Below are 18,779 nucleotides of genomic sequence, written 5' to 3' on the forward strand. Positions count from 1 at the left end.
TCTCTCTACACCCTCTCTCTCTACCCCCTCTCTCTACCCCCCTCTCTCTCTACCCCCTCTCTCTCTACCCCCTCTCTCTCTACCCCCCCTCTCTCTCTACCCTCTCTCTCTACCCCCTCTATCTCTACCCTCCTCTCTCTACCCCCTCTATCTCTACCCCCCTCTCTCTCTACCCCCCCCCTCTCTCTCTACCCCCCCCTCTCTCTCTACCCTCTCTTCTCTCTCTACCCCCCCCCCTCTCTCTCTACCCCCCTCTCTCTTTACCCCCTCTCTCTACCCCCCCCTCTCTCTACCCCCTCTCTCTCTCTCTACCCCCTTTCTCTACCCCCTCTCTCTCTACCCCCTCCTTCTCTACCCCCCCCTCTCTCTACACCCTCTCTCTCTACCCCCTCTCTCTACCCCCTCTCTCTCTACCCCCTCTCTCTCTACCCCCCTTCTCTCTCTACCCCCCCCCCCCTCTCTACACCCTCTCTCTCTACCCCCTCTCTCTACCCCCTCTCTCTCTACCCCCTCTATCTCTACCCCCCTTTCTCTACCCCCTCTATCTCTACCCACCTCTCTCTCTACCCCCCCTCTCTCTCTACCCCCCCTCTCTCTCTACCCCCCCTCTCTCTCTACCCCCTCTTTCCCTACTCTATGTCTATGTTCCACCTTGCTCTCTGCTCTGCATTTTGTGTGGAGTTTAACGTTGATTCGGCTCAGCGCTTCTTCACATTCACTGGATGAGCCTTGCACACCTTTAGGTTCTCAGTCGTATTTTTTGTTTCAATAATGTTAATGAACACAGAGGGTTCGATTAAACAAAGTAGTTGTCGTACTGAAGTGCCCCGTGCTTAATGTGCGTGTTTCCACGATTTACCTTCTCAAAAAAAAACAAAATCTGCCCGCGTCTCGCAATAACCCCAAGAAAGGCGATCTGGAAGGACGAAGAAGAAGAAGACGAAGAAGAAGACGAAGAAGACGAACCACCACTGCCTGAGTTTAACATTTGGGTTCGTTGTGCACCCCCCCACACTACACACACACACCCCACGACCAGCCTCCTCTCTTCACATTCAGGCGAGGCTGAAGGGTTTGTTGGGAACTTTCGAACTTGTGACCAATCAGACACGCCCGCCGTGGGAGTGTCGCACCCCGCATCACTTCTGTGACTCTCTCCACTTCGCACTCCCCACTTGCATCGCTTTTTTTTTGTTGTGTGTAACTCTCTCCCATCTCCTCTGACTCTCCCCCTCCCTCGCCCTTCCCCCTTGCATCTCTCTCTCCTTTCTCTCTCTCCCCTCTCTCTCTCTCCCCTGCCAGCCCGCCCGCTCGCTCCGTGCGTTCGCGATGGCGCTAGCGGCGACGCAGCTATTTGCTCGCCTCTCCTCGTGAGCGAACGAAGAAAGGAAGGAACGAACGAACGAACTTCAGGGGGACCCCTGGGGAACGTACAACAACAACATCGTCGTCGTCTGTAACCCTCTTCATCTTCCTTTCCAGGCAAACTTACCACCATCGTCATCGTAGTCGCCACCGTAGTCGTCCTCGAAACCATCAAGCAAAACCGGACTCACAGCAGCGAGCAACTTGGTGGCGACTCTGTGTGGAGGAGAGAGCGAGAGAGGAGAGACAGAGAGACCAGCAGGCGGCTTTGCTCCACGATTCTCGGTGGTTGTGGTTGTTGTTGAGTTGCGTTGGATATCCCGTCACCACCACCACCACTCCCGTTTGGATAAAAGTGTCGCGGACAAGAGCCGGTAAGCCGTGTGTTTGCGCGTCTGTCTGTCTGTCTTGCTGCGTGGCTACAAAGACAAAGGTGCCCCGCGTAGCCTGCAACAGACTGTTGGGGCAAGCGCCTTTGGCGGGCAGCACCTGTGTGCAGGCCGGCACGGCGCACGAGAAGAGGGGTGGGGTGGGAAACGTCGCGCCCGGCCGCCTTTGTTTCCCCAGCGGCGATGTTTTAACTACACACTCATTTGAGGCCGAGGCGACCTAGGGGAGCCCCAAGATCGGTTCAGACAATCGTCACAACGGTGTGGGCCGTGAACGGGAATCGAACTCGGGGTGGCCGGGTTCGTAGCGTAGCGCTAACCGCTGCACCACCGGGGTGGCCAGAACCACGCCCGGCCGCCTTTGTCTCCCCAGTGATGTTTACACAGCGCCAGGTCACTTTCGTTTAAGCGAGGCCTGGGACCGGTTCAAGATATTCCTAATCGATGTTTGGCTGTGGAATCGAACTCGATTGGCCCAGTGGGCGAACCGCTGTGACACCGCTCCGTGTACTATTGACTGCACACACACCACGTACTTTAAGATAACGATCTACAAACGTGCGCATGACAAAGCGGAATGGTTGTTGTTGTTGATGATGTTGTGATTCTACCGATTGTAAGGTTAATTGATATTAGTTTGGGCGTCACGGTGGCTAGGAGATGTTAACTACCTCGTCTGGTGTACAAGAGGTCGTGGGTTTGATCCCGACCCTGACGCCTGCTGCTGTATATTTGGAGTTTGTGGTGTCTCTCTCATCATCATCACGGTGGCTAGGAGATGTTAACTACCTCGCCTGGTATACAGGAGGTCGTGGGTTCGATCCCGACCCTGACGCCTGCTGCTGTATATTTGGAGTTTGTGTGTCTCTCTCATCATCATCACGGTGGCTAGTTTATGTTAACTACCTCGCCTGGTGCGCAGGAGGTCGTGGGTTCGATCCCGGCCCTGACGCCTGCTAGCTGTGTATTTGGAGTTTGTGGTGTCTCTCTCTCTCCCCGTGTACGCGTGGATTTATCCCTCCACATTTAGAATGAACATCGCGCGTTTAGAGTATTTGGCTGCCATAAACGTCCACATGATGACAAGCCTCTTCTCGTTGAGCTCTCATTTGTGATGGCCAGGGTCGCTTCTGAACAAGAGCTACAGAGCTCAGTGGTCCTTACCTGGTAAAATAAAGAAAGGTTATAGTCTTTAGATTTATGTATGCAATGTTGTGATCAAGTAGTCTACGTTCTGCGTTCAGACAGTGAGTTCCAACAGTTTACCTCGCACAGGTGATGATTGGGGAATGTGATTGATCCTTTGAATGGTGTGATTCAAGATTTTAAATGTAATTCAATGAGTTCGTTTGTGTATCATCGAAATACACAGTCGGAGAATCGCCCCACAAAATGGTTAATTTGCACACATGGATTATGTTGAGATCGTGTTTGTCGCGACGCGCGTGATACGGATTTCAAGGATCCGTGATATTAGATTATGTATGCGTGATTTTTTTTTATATTGTTATTATTTCAGACAGTGATCCACACAAGAGTGCCTCGAGAAGCGATTCTGTGGATTGTATTGCGATTCGTATTGTGTGGGCTTTGACTTCAACGCGTGTCTAATGATTGCACAGATCCTCGAGATGTTGAGATGTCGTGATCGTCTGGATTGTAAGTGATGTGGATTGTAGCGCATGTGTGTGATTATTTGACACAATGCTTCCATTGAAGACACGTGCAAAGAATAGAATTGTCTCGAAGTATCGGTGCCCTTCGTGGATTTACTGCGGAAGTAACTTTAAAGACAACGATACACCGAAGAGCGTGTATTGTGTTGCGCTTGTGTGTTTGTGAAGCGGGGGTCATTGCCCGAAACGTCGTCTATTGCGCATAGGCGACCGTTCATTTCACGGCCACAGTGCTGTTATCGACGAATGTTGAGTTTCTTGTTATCTGTGGTTCTTCACCACTGCCAATGGCAGCAGCAAGCCGCATCGCCAGTTTGAGTGCATTGTATGAAGGATGTTGAAGCGATGTTGACGTACTCTCGTCTTGTGGAGTTGTCGCGGTTTTAATTATCGCGCCGTGACGAATATACTGCGTGCAATATAACACACACACACACATACGTACGCTTAGACACTGATTGATGCTGTAAAGAGGATATATTTAGGTGTGTTGACGATTGTTGCTGCTGCTGCGTGATCGCTTTGATTGTGAACGTTGGCGTGAGATGATTTGGACAGGGCATTCGCGTTCGCTCAAACTTTTTATTTACAATAATGGCCACTAAAGTTTCGATTTAAAGCTTTCGTGACTGCAAGGATTCATCTTCTTTGGTTCTTTTGGTAAAGTCACGTAGAATGAGAATAAAATAATAAAATAACACAATAAAATAACCAAAGAAGAATAATGGGCACGTTCAGCGTTCGTTCTTTGCTTGGAGGCAATTGTTAACAGGACAAGGCGAAGTACAAACGATCAGTGATTCCATTTCAGAGTTTCGCCAGGCAGGCCCCAGATGCGAGGACATCATTCGTTGTTGTATATTTGAGTATCTTTTTGGGGTGTGGGGTGTGCGTGGGGGACGAACGGTGGCGCAGTGGTTAGCGCACTGGCCAATGCAATGGCCTATCAACCCGGGCTGTTTTTCCCCCCGAGTTCGACCCCGTGTCACGGCTGCTTATATCCCTGAAGCCCTCTCTCGTGGCCAGCGGTCGGTTCCTCCACCGTGGCATTTACCTCCTGGACGTATTGCCATCGTACGCAATAATTGAATAGTGGCGAGCGATGTACGAAACGGTCCTGGGTCCTCAACCCCCACCTCCTTCACCAAACCGCACTGACCAGCGTGGTGAAGTATGGTCAAACAACCAACCACCATGGCCGAAACGACGCAAGCAGGTATTCGTTCAGCAGTTCGTTTGTTGATAACAAACAGGCAGCTGTTTGTTATCAATATGATACACGTGTGTGCGTGATGTAGTTGCATGTTCATGCCAAATAACATTTCAATACCGTAAGTTGACATTGTAAGTGTGCGGAGTAGTCCGGATGTCGTGTGACTCCCATCTAATTCTCTAAAAACGCGATATTATTTTTTAAAGTAAGGTTTATTTAAAACATAAACGAATCCCCAATGGGAAATAAGGTTAGCGGTCAATTAATTGGGGGGGGGCTCACAAGACATCTGGACCGCCACCCTGTACTATGTAACCTTAACAAGCTAATGCCTCGACGTTAACCCATGGAAGCCTCGCTGGGGCTCGTGACGTCTTCTCAGCAGGGCCACGCGTGTGGTTTCTTGGAAAGCTGAACACCACGGGCACACACACAGCACAACACTTTTCCTGTTGCCGTTTGTGTTTTCTCGTCAAATAGACAGACGGTGGATGTAGGCAGTGGACAGTCACTGGGCCATTAATCAATTAAACATGTCCCTGATGCCTAAACACGAGCTCAGGTTGCATGCATACCGTGAGCTCCACCACCCACCCCACGCCCCGTATCTCATTGCTCACTTCAGTACCAAGCCCTTGTTGATTACAATTGTGACAGTCACCCACGTGTCATGAGGTTCACTTGACTACATACAGCAATTCTTGCAGTGCCCCCCCCTCTCCCAGCCTCTGACGCATTGTGTGAATTGGTACGGGATTATGGAACCACAATTGCTGAGCACGGTCCCAAAGGCCCACAGAACGTCAAAGCGGCCAGCAACAAACAGCGCACCGCCAGAGTACGTTGCCAACCGTGCGCTCATCGGAGGTGCGAGATGTCACCTACGCGGCATCGAGAGAGTTTTGCAAGAGCAGGCGAAAAACACGATGATTAAGTAAAATGTAAATAGGGGCTGGGGAGCCATGGTGTGTGGGCGACCGTGAGTCAGTCAACTCTGTTGGGTGATCTTGTTTAAAGGGGGGTGGGGGAGGTTGGGCATTACAAATACTCAGGGGGGAGCAGGACACAGTCAATGTTAAACAAACTTTAAACAAACATGAGGTGCTCAACGGAATGAGTAAGGATACCATCTGCTCTCGTCTGTCGTGAATTTTGCTCTCTCGCTCGCCCGCTGTGTGCACGGGAGAGAGGCTCCGATGACGACCATCGTTTAATTGACGGCAGCAAGTCAACGAGAAGCTTTCTTGGCTTAACCCCTGTCGATTGACCTCGTGCGGTTCTACGAAAGCAATTCCATCGTTTGCAAACAGCAACAACAATTTTTTCGAGAACCCAATACACAACGCAAACATCAGAGGAGGAGAGAGGTGATGAGCGTGTAACGAAGCATTATCTTTAGCAATTTAAAGTAGCAACCGAATGCAACTGAATCTCAAGATGCGTGAAAAAAAGTAACTGGCAGCGCTTTCTGTCGGTCTACTTCTGGACGAAGACCCCTTCCCCATTCTATACTGGGACCATCTGTGAAAAAGAGCTTGCTAGCTCATCGGATTCCTCCAGTCTGAATAAAGATTCTGACTCTGCGTTGGTCACGGAGAATGGTGCTTGAGGCCAACCAGACGCTTCAGGGCTGGACTCAGTATCGAATGGCAGTTGTCTTAAAAACTAAACTTTTTATTTTACCAGGTAAGGCCCGCTGAACTATGTAGCTCTTTTTTTAGAAGTGACCTGGCCACACAAATGATAGCTCAACTAAGTGGCTGATCACATGGAAATGTACAGCAGGCAAGTACTCGAAACGCGTGACGTTTTTTTTTAAATGTGAAGACAAAAACCGGAGGACCCGGAGAAAAATCCACGCGACCACAGGGAGAACATGCAAACTCCAAATATACAGCAGGCAGCAGGGTCAGAATCGAACTCCATGAACCTCTGGTATACCAGCCAAGGGAGTTAACATATCGCCAGTGCATCTTCACGTGGAGGTCAATGAGTCGTGGAGACAGAGCGAGAGCGAGGGGTGGGGGGCTACCATACCTGCTTGCAAGACACACCACTCGCAAGTCGCTCACTCAGGGGGCAGGGGGGCAGGGGGGCGAAAGAACCAACGCATGCGGTTACTGCCATCCGCCGTTCGCGCCTGCCACAGCCGACCTGATTCGCGGGACGAAAGTAAAACCTGCCCACCCGCGACTCGATGCTCATCCAGTGAAACGTCTCCGACCACATTCTGTTTCAAGTGGCCGCCGGTTAGCGAGGGCTGCCGCAGAGTGGGTGTCTCGGCACGCGCACACCGGACTCGGGAATCCAGGGGTCGCCGTTTTTCAACTGCCACCTTCCGGCCCGGCGCTTGAACAAATGGGGAGCAAGGTTTCTCCTGCTACGCTCTTCAACCGTTGACACCTCTTGCTCACCCAGGAGTATGCATGGGTTCACCCAGGAGTATGCATGGGTTCACCCAGGAGCATGCATGGGTTCACCCAGGAGCATGCATGGGTTCACCCAGGAGCATGCATGGGTTCACCCAGGAGTATGCATGGGTTCACCCAGGAGTATGCATGGGTTCACCCAGGAGCATGCATGGGTTCACCCAGGAGAATGCCTGGGTTCACCCAGGAGTATGCATGGGTTCACCCAGGAGTATGCATGGGTTCACCCAGGAGTATGCATGGGTTCACCCAGGAGTATGCATGGGTTCACCCAGGAGTGTGCATGGGTTCACCCAGGAGTGTGCATGGGCTCACCCAGGAGTGTGCATGGGCTCACGCAGGAGTGTGCATGGGCTCACGCAGGAGTGTGCATGGGTTCACCCAGGAGTATGCATGGGTTCACCCAGGAGCATGCATGGGTTCACCCAGGAGTATGCATGGGTTCACCCAGGAGTATGCATGGGTTCACCCAGGAGTATGCATGGGTTCACCCAGGAGTATGCATGGGTTCACCCAGGAGTATGCATGGGTTCACCCAGGAGTGTGCATGGGTTCACCCAGGAGTATGCATGGGTTCACCCAGGAGTATGCATGGGTTCACCCAGGAGTATGCATGGGTTCACCCAGGAGTATGCATGGGTTCACCCAGGAGTATGCATGGGTTCACCCAGGAGTGTGCATGGGTTCACCCAGGAGTGTGCATGGGCTCACCCAGGAGTGTGCATGGGCTCACCCAGGAGTGTGCATGGGCTCACGCAGGAGTGTGCATGGGCTCACGCAGGAGTGTGCATGGGTTCACCCAGGAGTATGCATGGGTTCACCCAGGAGTATGCATGGGTTCACCCAGGAGTATGCATGGGCTCACCACGGCGTGGGCGGATCGGCGGGTTGCGTGCGTTTTGGGGCAAAGCGCGGGCGTGTGCCCACCGTTTCCAACACGTCTTGCTAATGTGGAAAGGTATACCCGAGTATCCTCTAGAGCAGTTGGCGTGAGCGAGCTAATTGCAGGGCCACGCCTTTACCCATTACGACACTCGTTGCAATGCGAGCTCATTTTGTCAGGTCGTATTCACGAGGCCAGCTTTGGGGTTCAAGGTCTTGGGTTTACGATGCCATCTTACTGCGAGCAGATAACGTCAACGCCAGTGTATATCTACACAAGTCCTTCCTATTGTTTTTGTCTTGCGTCCTTTCTGCTCGGCCAAAGAATACACATTTGACTTTTAATGAAGGGAAACGTCGCATAAGGTCTTTCCGGTCCAAAAACTACAAAATGTGGCTATTACAAAGGAATTAAGAACACTCGTGGTGTTTTTTATCATAACACTGCCAGCTGATGGAATGGCATCTTTTTTTTGAACAACATAAGCCTCCTACGTCCTTGGGTGAATCAGAATCTCTATTTATACTGGAGAAATGTGTTGAGCTAACGAAGCTGTTTTTCACGGATGTCCAGTATGGGGGGGGGGGGGGTCAGGAAGTCGCTCTGGCGTTACGGTCGGCGCTTTGAACTACGAACGCAAAGGTCGCCGGTTCGATTGACATCTCCGGGCACGACACTTTGGAACAACGGCACGAGTTTCTTGAAATTCCCAACGCCTCTTGCTCGTCGTGTCAATGGGCGGGTGGGTCGCAGTTATTCACGAGGTGGGTAGGGTCCTTGTGTCGTGTGGGGTTCAGCGGTCCGGTACGCCCCAGCTTTTCGCGAGGTTGGAAGAGTAGGTACAAAAACAAACATATTGTGGAGCGGCTCGCTACAGCTCCCTTCAGTTGAGGCTTTTTTTGTTGTTGCCAGCAAGTAGTGTGAGGCAGTAATCGCAGGGCTGCGTGTCTACTTGTCACCGATAGCAAGCTTTTCTTTGACTTTTTGGTGTCTTGTGCATTTTAAAATAGTTGACTTGCCACAATTACTTTGGTGGCATAAGGCTGTTGTATCCGGTATCTCCGTAGTCATTGTGGGGAATGGTGTTTGGGCAAAGTGCAGTTGATGGTTTGAAAACTGTTAAATACAGGATGTGACCGTTTAAGGGATGGAATGGGGTGGTGCAGTGGACTGCGCGCTGCGCATCGAACCCGGTGACCCAAGTTCGATTCCCAACCGCGGCTAACATGAGCGGCGAGTGATATCTGAACCGGTCAACCCATGCTGAAACAGCGTGCTAAAGAGTGATAGAACATCCTCCACGACCGATACGGTATGGAGCGAGAGGGCCATCATCCAGCAGTCGATTGACAAAGGACTGTGATTTATCATCGCCATCACTATGTTTGTATTACTTCGCTGAACATTTTCCAGAAATATTTGTGGGGCTTTTTTCTATTCTTCGGACCACTGTGCTCTGAATCACAGCCAGCTGGTATGGGAATGATTTAAGTGGCTGTTTAATTCTTGATTCATTTTTGTTGAACACAGCGACTCGCAGTTGTGCGAGCGCTGCATAGCTGTTGCATGACTGAAGGTTTGGAGGTCCCAATACAGTCAGAATTCGAATATTTATTTATACTGGAGGAATCTGATGAGCTATAAAGCTCTATTTAAAGCTTTCGTGACTGCAAGGATTAATCTTCTTTGGTTCTTTCGGTAAAGTCACGTAGAATAAGAATAAAATGATAAATTAATAAAATGTATTGATTTGTACTAGGTGCCTCTGTGGATGTGTAGGCTTTGACTTTAACATAGCCATTTCTGTGACCAGTCACAAGCTAATCACTCAGCTATTTCAATGCTAAATTCTCCTGTTTGATTTGTACTAGGTGCCTCTGTGGATGTGTAGGCTTTGACTTTAACATAGCCATTTCTGTGACCAGTCACAAGCCAATCACTCAGCTATTTCAATGCTAAATTCTCCTGTTTGATTTGTACTAGGTGCCTCTGTGGATGTGTAAGCTTTGACTTTAACATAGCTATTTCTATGACCAGTCACAAGCTAATCACTCAGCTATTTCAATGCTAAATTCTCCTGTTTGATTTGTTAACGCCTTTGTCAAGGTACCTCACTTCTCTAAACCAGCTTAAAAAGACGCTACGAATCTTAACAACGTTCATTGAAGCTCTGTCGTCCCGACAGGTCTGTTCCTTTCACCTGAAGAAGGCCACTTGTGTTGTGGACGAAACGTCGTGAGAATTTTATTGTGTTATTTTATTTTATTATTTCATTATTTTATTCTCATTCTACGTGACTTTACCGAAAGAACCAAAGAAGACTATAAAGCTCTGTTTCACAGATGTCCAGTAGGGGCAGGTCAGAAGATTACAACAACAAACAGTACAAAAACACGATAGGAGTGCAAAGTATAGGAAAGGTAAGCAAATCACTTTTTAAAAAAATTGTACAATTAAAACTAAACTTTGTTTTACCTTAACAGGTAAAGTCCACTGAGCTATTCGCTTCTCTCTCAGAAGCGACCTGGCCCACAAACGATCGATAGCTCACCAAAGTGGCTTACCACGTGGCAATTTGTAAATTTATCGCAGAGAAATAATCTGGAGTAATTTCAACGCACGTTGAGTCTAAATATGGAGGGGAAAAAACGGAGGAGCACCTGGGGCGGGTAGAGGAATGTCCTCCCGGTGGACACCCATCATACCCACAGCCTTCTCACGTCCTCCTGCTCCCCTTGCTCCTCGCTGTGAAAACAGGAAACCATCACCTGCTGCACACAGCTTTGTTTTGGATTTTGGATCGCCGACGTTTATTTAATTTAAAAAAAGACTAAAACCATACGGGCGGTTTCACCCGTTTCGGTCGTATACTTTCGGACAACTGTGAAGACGTGCACAATCGTGGCCATCATTCCGAAATGGCATTTCGCTAGGGCATGGCATGTTAACAAGTCAGGGCCGCAATGCAGATTTAAACTATTTGTGTACTGTTGTTTTTTTTATGTTCAGGGAGAAATGCTCGTAATGTGCCACGGTAATAGGGCGTGCCCGGGCGAACCGACTCCTCCATCCGCGCTGCGATGGTGCCTTGGTTTTCCACCCACCTGTCAAACCATTGACTTGTTCCAATACATATACCATGCTTTCTAAGTGTATCCATGGTAAATGGGGGAACTGATATCCCCGGTTCCAAGAATCCGAGCTACCAACCGGGGATTTGCTCGTTAATCCTGGGTGGGGGTGGGGGGGGCGTGACCACGGCTAACCCCGGATATTTGTAAGAATTTGCTAAAGAACTCAGATTACCCGTGCTCCCGACCGCGGATAAATGAAATGATTTTCCGAATAACTCCGTTTATCTGTAGCCTGGACCCCGAATATTTGGATGGCCGCATCCCCTAGATACTTGGAAGAGAGAAATGGGTTCGGACAACCCTGGAATAATTAACTCACGGATAAACCTCGTACGATTGAAATTACGTTGAAACCGACACTCCTTATTTATTTCCAGATTATAAAGTTCAGGTGACTAAGCGGTAGAGCAAATTGCTCGCAATGGGAAGATTCAGTTTAACACGTAGGCTTTCACGACGTCACCCTGCTGCTCTATATAAAACCGGGAGCAAGCGAGGGCTTTACCATTCTGGCGAATTGCACCGATGATGCTGGATGTATTTAGCAGCGAAACGTCGTACTCAAACTGTAAATGTTGTGGATTCACTCTTCAACACACCGGTGGGCTAAAGTAGTGAATTATTTGTCTTTTGTCAACGTGACACTTTTTTTGCTGATTGGCCGTGTCGGGTGGTGGAGGGTTACGACACATTTATAAATAAACGCGATCTAACCCAAAAACCTTTATCATGAATGGGAAGATTGTGGGTTCAAATCCTGTTTGGGGGTTTGACTCAGCCGATTGTCATTCTTCTGGCGGGTCCATAAAAGAAGCCACCGCATTGTGGGCAAGTCAACTGTGTAGTCGTTATATGGATTGACCCCCCCCCCCCCGCCATAGGAGCGTGGCATTTCCGCCACCAGCTCTGCAGGGCTGTAAACAGGAGGAGATGAGCACCAATGCCTCAACGATCATGTGACGTGGGGGGTGGCGGTGGTGGTGGGGAGGTGCCACCCACGTGGGGAGTTTGCGAGGGAGCGGCGCGTTACGGTTGGGGGGGGGGGAGCAGACAGCCGGCATCACGTGTCTCGCACGGGGCACCACTTGTTAAAACTTTTCAGGGAAAGAAACGTAAAGTTTTAAAATTAGCCTTGGCAGTGGGCCCAACTATGCTGGCTGGCTTTATTTGGACGGAGAGCGTAAACGCTGGGGCTTTTGAAACGCATTGGAGAGCGCCCTTTTGGATGTAGGTGTTGCTAGCTCGATCGTCGTCACCATAGGACAAAAACAAATATTTTAAGATCGTCAAAAGCAAGACGGAAACCGACAGCACCGTGATGCGCATTTGTCAAGTGACCGAAGCGGGCGCGTACCCTTGCAGTGGTCTTCAGCTGTGATCTCGGAAAAAAAAAACACAAAGAAGGGAGCAGAGAAGGCTTTATAGACAAAATCAGAATCTTTAATGAGACTTGAGGAGGAATCCGATGCGCTATAAAGCTCCTTTTCACAGATGTCCAGTAAGGTGTGGGTCGGACAGTGGACCCTGTGTACGTAACGCAGCTCCGTAGCTCTTTGGATCGATGGCTCGTGCTAAACCCTTAAGCAGAAACACACGGGAAGCCAAAGAGGCAGCCCTGCAAATGCTTGCTCACACCGCCGCCGATAGAAGGGCTTTCACTCGAGTGAACTCTATGGAGGGTAATTGGTTGACTCATCCACGTTGACCAGACGTGTTCGAAGAGGTGGGCTGTACCCACGCTTGACCCCACCACACACGACCGTCATTTACCTTTGCCGGCGTACCCACTTCTAGCCACGAGATGTTAACTATTTCGCCTGGTATGCAGGAGGTCGTGGATTTAATCCCGAACCTTGATGCCTGCCGTATGTTTGGAGTTTGAATGTTCTGTCCGTGGTCGTGTGTATTTTAATCCGGATCCTCCGTTTAGTCCCTTCACATTTGGAATCAACGTCGCGCGCTAAAGAGTGTTTGGCTGGTCTACATTTCCATGTGATAAGCCACTTGGTTTGAGTTGTCGTTTGTGTGACCAGGTCGTTTCTGAAAAAGAGCTAGATAGCTCGGTGGGCCTCACCTCTTAAAATGAAAAAAATAGTTTTAAGTACTGCTGGGTGGATAGAGGTCGTGGGGATGGGGGTGATTTGCATTATGGGATGAACGCTCAGCTGTTTAAGGAGGAGTATCCAAGTGCAAACGATGCTAAAGATAATGTTTGATTTAAAGCTTTCGTGACTGCAGGGATTCATATTCTCGGTTCTTTATTTTTATTATTTTATCGTTTCCCTTCTACGTGACTTTACCGAAAGAACCAAGAATATAATGCGAAAGAGAGTTGTAAAAATAACAACATGCAGTGATGTAGCCTTTCTTTTGAACTGTCGAGCCACGGAGATCAAATCGGACCGGCATCCTCTGGATCGCGAGTGGAGTGTACGCGTGACCTCCAATTAGCACGGGTGGCTACGTATGGTGCGAAAGAAGTGCATGCATACATACATACATTACACACTGAAAAAGCATCACACTGTAGAAAACAAAACGAATTGTAAATGGGTTTAGGTATTGTTCATGGCGATCAGGGTGGGCCTGTTATCGATTTGCAGCACTTTCCCAGCCCGTCTGTGCCGTTGCGCTATCTTAGGTGTGTTCTTCCGACCTTTGTCACTGTCCCATTGCTGACTCGCTGAATGAAGCCGCCTTGTCTTGAGGGCTGTAAAGTCCACGCTACTCAGTGCCAAGCCAAGGGCGGGACCTACGCCGCCGGTCGAGAACGGCACAGAATTCGGCGTGCCCAGCCGTCGTGGAGCGAAAACCCCTTGGATAATTATCCCCCGCTCTGAACTTACGATAATCCTATATGATACGCGGACGCGTTCCCCGAAGTCCACGGCGGCGAGGTCTAAATTCCGCTCCGGCAATGATCGCGAATGAGGGATCGAGTCAAGTGGCCAGCTGCTCTAGTTCGTGGTGATGACAGTAAGGTCACACTCATTTTCTAAGGTCGCACTCATTACACACAATGTCCTTGCCACAAATGAACCACAATACCTTGTTGATCTCATCAAGGAATATAAACCATCACGCGAACTGCGGTCAGCCTCGCAGCGGCTTTTAGGCTAGCCATCGAACAAAGGCGGTCACCGCATCGCGCGCCTTCGGATGCGCTTCTGCGGCCGTCTGGAACGCTCTTCCGATATTAGGAAGCCACTGGAGCTGTGCACTTTAAAATCATCTCGATTGAAGCTTGATTCTTTAAAACTGCTTTTTGCGTTTAGTTTGTTGTCTTTACCCCGCACTTACGATTAACGCGGTTAGCTACGTACAGCGCGAAAGAAGTTCGGCATACGTGCAGTATATACTTTATTTTGGAGGAATCCGATGAGCTATGAAGCTCTTTATCACAGATGTCCAGTCGGAGCAGGCCAGGAAGTCACAAGTACTATGTAGCAAAGGTAAGCAAAATCATAAAAAATACATATAAAGTACATTAATTTCCCAAGCTTCGGCATGGCAGTAAAACAACAGCAAAAATATTGCGTGCTGTATACATTTGTATATATCCATACTGTATGTATACTGTATAGATTTACAAAAGCGACGTAAATATTTCCAAAAACGAGTAATTATTGCTCTGGTTTGTGCCAGGGGTAAGTCTTTAATCGATTTGGTCTGTGTATTTCCATCGAGAATGTCTAAGGTCAAAACTAATTCATACTAAAGTGTCGTTAGTATTGGATCATCCCGACAATAATTATTATGACTCCTCCATTACAGATGGATGGACAGAGCTAATGCATAACGGCATTTAACTTTAGTTACAGCTCGTTCTTGACTGGAGGCTGTCACGGAGGGGCCTGCTGATTGTGACTTTAAAGTCTTCTCAGTGCTCATGTCGGATAGCCCAGGACACACAGCCTAGGGGTGCAGTTGCAAGAAAAGAGCTGGGTTTAAAAAAAATAAACGATTCAACTTTTTATTTTACCACGTAAGGCTCACTTGAGCTGCATAGCTCTATCAGAAGCGACCTGCCCACAATTGATAGCTCGATGAAGTAGCTTATCACGTGGATATTTATACCAGAAAATAATCTAAGTGCACGTTGATTATAAATGTGGAGGGGCAAAAAACCGGAGGACCCGGAGAAAAATCCACGTGCACACTCCAAGTATACATAGGTCAGGGCCGGCATCGAAGGCACGACCTCCTGTATACCAGGCGAGGGAGTTAACATCTCTTCACCACGGCGCTGGCTGTTAACATATCAGCTATGTGTGTCTATGTTGTGTGTCTCTCTCTCTGTGTGTCTCTGTGTTGCCTCTCTCTCTCAAATTTAGAAGTTCACTAGGTTTGTTTTCTACCTGATGACGATTGCTTGTGTTGCAATCGAAACGTCGTCTTCTATGATTTTATTTATTTTCTTTCTACTTGACTTTACCGAAAGAAACCAAAGAGTAATTCCTGCGGTCACGAAAGCTTCAAGTCAAGTTTGGATATACTGTGTTAGACGGCAAGAGTTGGGGAATCATTTGGAACAAGCATAGTCCCATTTAAGTGGCATGCTCGCAGGCAACCCAACCCTCTAACGGCCACATTTGCTTTGAGAGAATAATCCCATGCGTTGTGGTGCTCGCCCTGATCTGCACGGGCTGCAAGGCCGCACGTTAATCAGCACACGTGGGTACTGCTCGTTGACTCGCAATGAAAGGGCGTTTCATATATTCACTCATGCACACACACGCACACGACAAAGGTCCCCTGTAATATATTTAACAGACTGTTGGGGCAAGTGCTGCAAGCGAGTAGCAGCCTATGAAGGTCGGTATGGCACACGAAGGGGTGGGTGGCCAGTACCACGCCCGGCCGCCTTTGTCTCCCGAGTGGCGACGTTTACACACCACACCGAGTACTCGTATTGAGGCTGAGTCGACCTAGGAGAAGAGGCCCACGACCGGTTCAGAAAATCGTCACTGGCGTTGGCCGTGAGCGGGAATCGAACTCGGATTGCCCAGGTTATGTAGCAGAGCGTCGCGCTAACTGCGACACTACCGCTGCCCACACACACACACTCGTACACTCCTAAGGTCGTGGAGTGTGCCCCAGATTCAAAGTACCCAGGGTGGCCACGTTGGAGACCCCGGTGGCGTCGTTCGTTCAAAGCACTTTCCCCATATCCCTCGAAATAGATGTTTCAATGAGTATTACCGTACATAAGTTAAACGTCTTGCATGAGAAAAAATTGTGGAAAGGAATTTCGAAAAACAAGAGCGTGCAAGGTTGGCACTCACGCAGCGCATGACAGACAACGCTCTTCACGGAGGGTGGCATCTGCCCACCACTTCCCCTTGGCCCTCGCCTGGATTTTGGTCGTCGTTTAAATCACTCGGTCGCACGGGGGCACCGACGTCGCCAGTTGCAGCTCGTGGTGACTTCGCTCGTCGAGTCCACGCTGAGAGAGGGGGGTTTGTCGTCATCACGGTGGAGGGCAGGCCCTGGCCACCCAACCTGCTGTGCCCTTATCGCGTGGCCGTAGGACAAGATGTTACACCGTAAATTTCGATTTAAAGCTTTCGTGACTGCGGGGATTCATATTCTCGGTTCTTTCGGTAAAGTCACGTAGAAGGGAAGTAATACAAATAAAACAATAAAATTCTCACGACGTTTCGATTGCAACACAAGCAATCATCATCAGGTGTAAAAAAAAACACCGCCACTTTTTTCCAATGTTCTTGCTGTGGTTTTTTCACACCTGATGATGATTGCTTGTGTTGCAATCGTAACGTCGTGAGAATTTTTTGTTGTAAATTTTTTTATTATTTTATTATTTCCCTTCTACGTGACTTTACCGAAAGAACCAAGAATATGTTGTTACACCGTGTCGAGTGAAAATTACGCACAATCACGCCATTGGGTATGTGGTAATATTTTGTTGTTGTTTAAACTTGTACATCGTTTTGTTTAAATTGAACGTCTTAATCTAAATGGGACCACAGTCGTTCACCTCGCAGTCATCGCCACTCACCTGCTCGGGTCGCCACAACCCCTCCCGGATTGTCCAGGGCACTCTCCTGGAATTGGCATCATTCCCTTGCGGAGATGACTAGGAGTCTACCGGAATTGGTATCGTCATCCTTAGGGAGAGATTTTAATCGGATATTTAAAAAAATACCTTTTTTGAATAGCGCGACCAAAAGTCAAAAGAGTTGGCGACCCTACTACGCGTTTGAAAAGAAAAAAAAAACCTTTTAACCACAGCACAGGATCCTAGAGCAGGTGGTAGGAGGCTGCGAGGGCGGATCGCGGGATGTCGCCGCATGTGGCTACCGTTGCAGCAGCAGCAGTAGCTGCTGGCTTTTTTTTCACCTGGCGCATGCGGAGAGCTTGATTTGGTGATTGCGGGGTGAGGATCAGCCGGCTTGTGGCCACGACGACAGACCCATTTTGATTGCACAACGCAGCAGCAGCAGTTGTCGGTGGACCGGACCGCGCGCTGTTGTGTTCTCAACCGTTACAAAAAAAAATGTTTTGTTAATAAATACATAGGCTTGATTAAACAAAGAAGTTGTACGTACGTGCGCGTGCTTGATTTGTGTTTTCGATTATTTACCTTCTGAAAACATATCTGGCCATGTCTCGCACCCCACAAAGGGAATCTCACACCCCCAGGGGTCCATGTACCCAGGTTAAGAACCACTGGACTGGAACCGAATAGTCTCCCACGGATCCCTCTCCAGCAGTGCTATGTTGTTGTTATTGTTACATTCCGTGATGCCGTATGGATTGCAGCTGGGGTGGAATGAGAGGGGACGCTGCACTGCCATGTAGCTTCCAACAGTGAATAGAGAATGGCTGCTGATGGTGGTTGGTATGGTTCTGTGATATTATGCCGTTCTGTTAACTGTAGAATTCCACAAAGGTTGAGTGCCACCCAAATGCATCGCTGTGTTCGCACGCTTCCACAAAGTGTGGCGTCCCAAAAACTTGTCGGCCCTTTTTAGTCCGTCCACTGCTGGACGAGGGCCTCTCCACACCCTGCGGTGGGGGCACGGCGTTTGCCGTTACCGCCATACTTCACGGTGCCAGCCAGTGCGGCTCGGTGACAAGGGGTGGAGGCAAGCACCAGACGTGGGAGCACAGAAGTGCAGTGCAACGGTGGGATTTCCGCACGACTGCCCTCCTGCCCGCCTCGAAAAACGCCTGGGTGCCGTGGGTTGGCGGGCGGGCGCGTGGGTGGCGCGCACGGTAGAGCCCTCCAGACGACTCCGCCGCGCTCTCCTTCCCACCACGCCACGCTCGCTCGCCTCCGTCGTTTCCTGAGATCTCTGACGAGACGGGCCACATTCCGGCTGGTGACTTTGCGTGGGGTGGGGTGGGGGGGGTGGGATCCGTCGGCTGTATTAGTGCAGCGCGCCGCACTGTACTGTCGGAGCGTGCAATTATTGCAAACCGTGAACTTTACGCTGCAGCGCGCACGGCGGTGTGGGTGGCGGAGCGAGTGGATGGGAGTGCAGGGGGTGGAGAAAATGGGTCGTCGGTGGTTTGAGGTGGTCGGGGCGGGTGTGGGCGGACCAGTCCGGCCTGTCGGCCTGACGAGTCCTCGTTAAGTCGCGCGTGACGAGACTCGCAGGGGTCTCGCGCCGCGTGCTGCACCAACCCCGTATCCCACCGCACACACTAACCCCCCCCCCCCCCC

General features: G+C 49.7%; 1 protein-coding gene across 2 annotated transcripts in view; it reads left to right on the forward strand.

Moving 5' to 3' along the window:
* The first annotated feature begins 1,129 nt into the window (after positions 1-1,129).
* LOC116952585 (FERM, ARHGEF and pleckstrin domain-containing protein 1-like) overlaps positions 1,130-18,779 on the forward strand; it is a 101,854-nt gene continuing 84,204 nt past the window's right edge. Inside the window, exon 1 of one of the 2 annotated variants that reach the window (XM_032972071.2) lies at positions 1,130-1,739. The gene's annotated coding sequence lies outside the window, so the exon portion shown is untranslated. The remainder of the gene's footprint in view (positions 1,740-18,779) is intronic. The other variant, XM_032972070.2, reaches the window with a different exon arrangement.

Source organism: Petromyzon marinus, chromosome 47 (genome assembly GCF_048934315.1).
Source record: "Petromyzon marinus isolate PM22_M1 ecotype Great Lakes invasive population chromosome 47, UKy_Petmar_22M1.pri1.0, whole genome shotgun sequence".
NCBI lineage: Eukaryota > Metazoa > Chordata > Hyperoartia > Petromyzontiformes > Petromyzontidae > Petromyzon > Petromyzon marinus.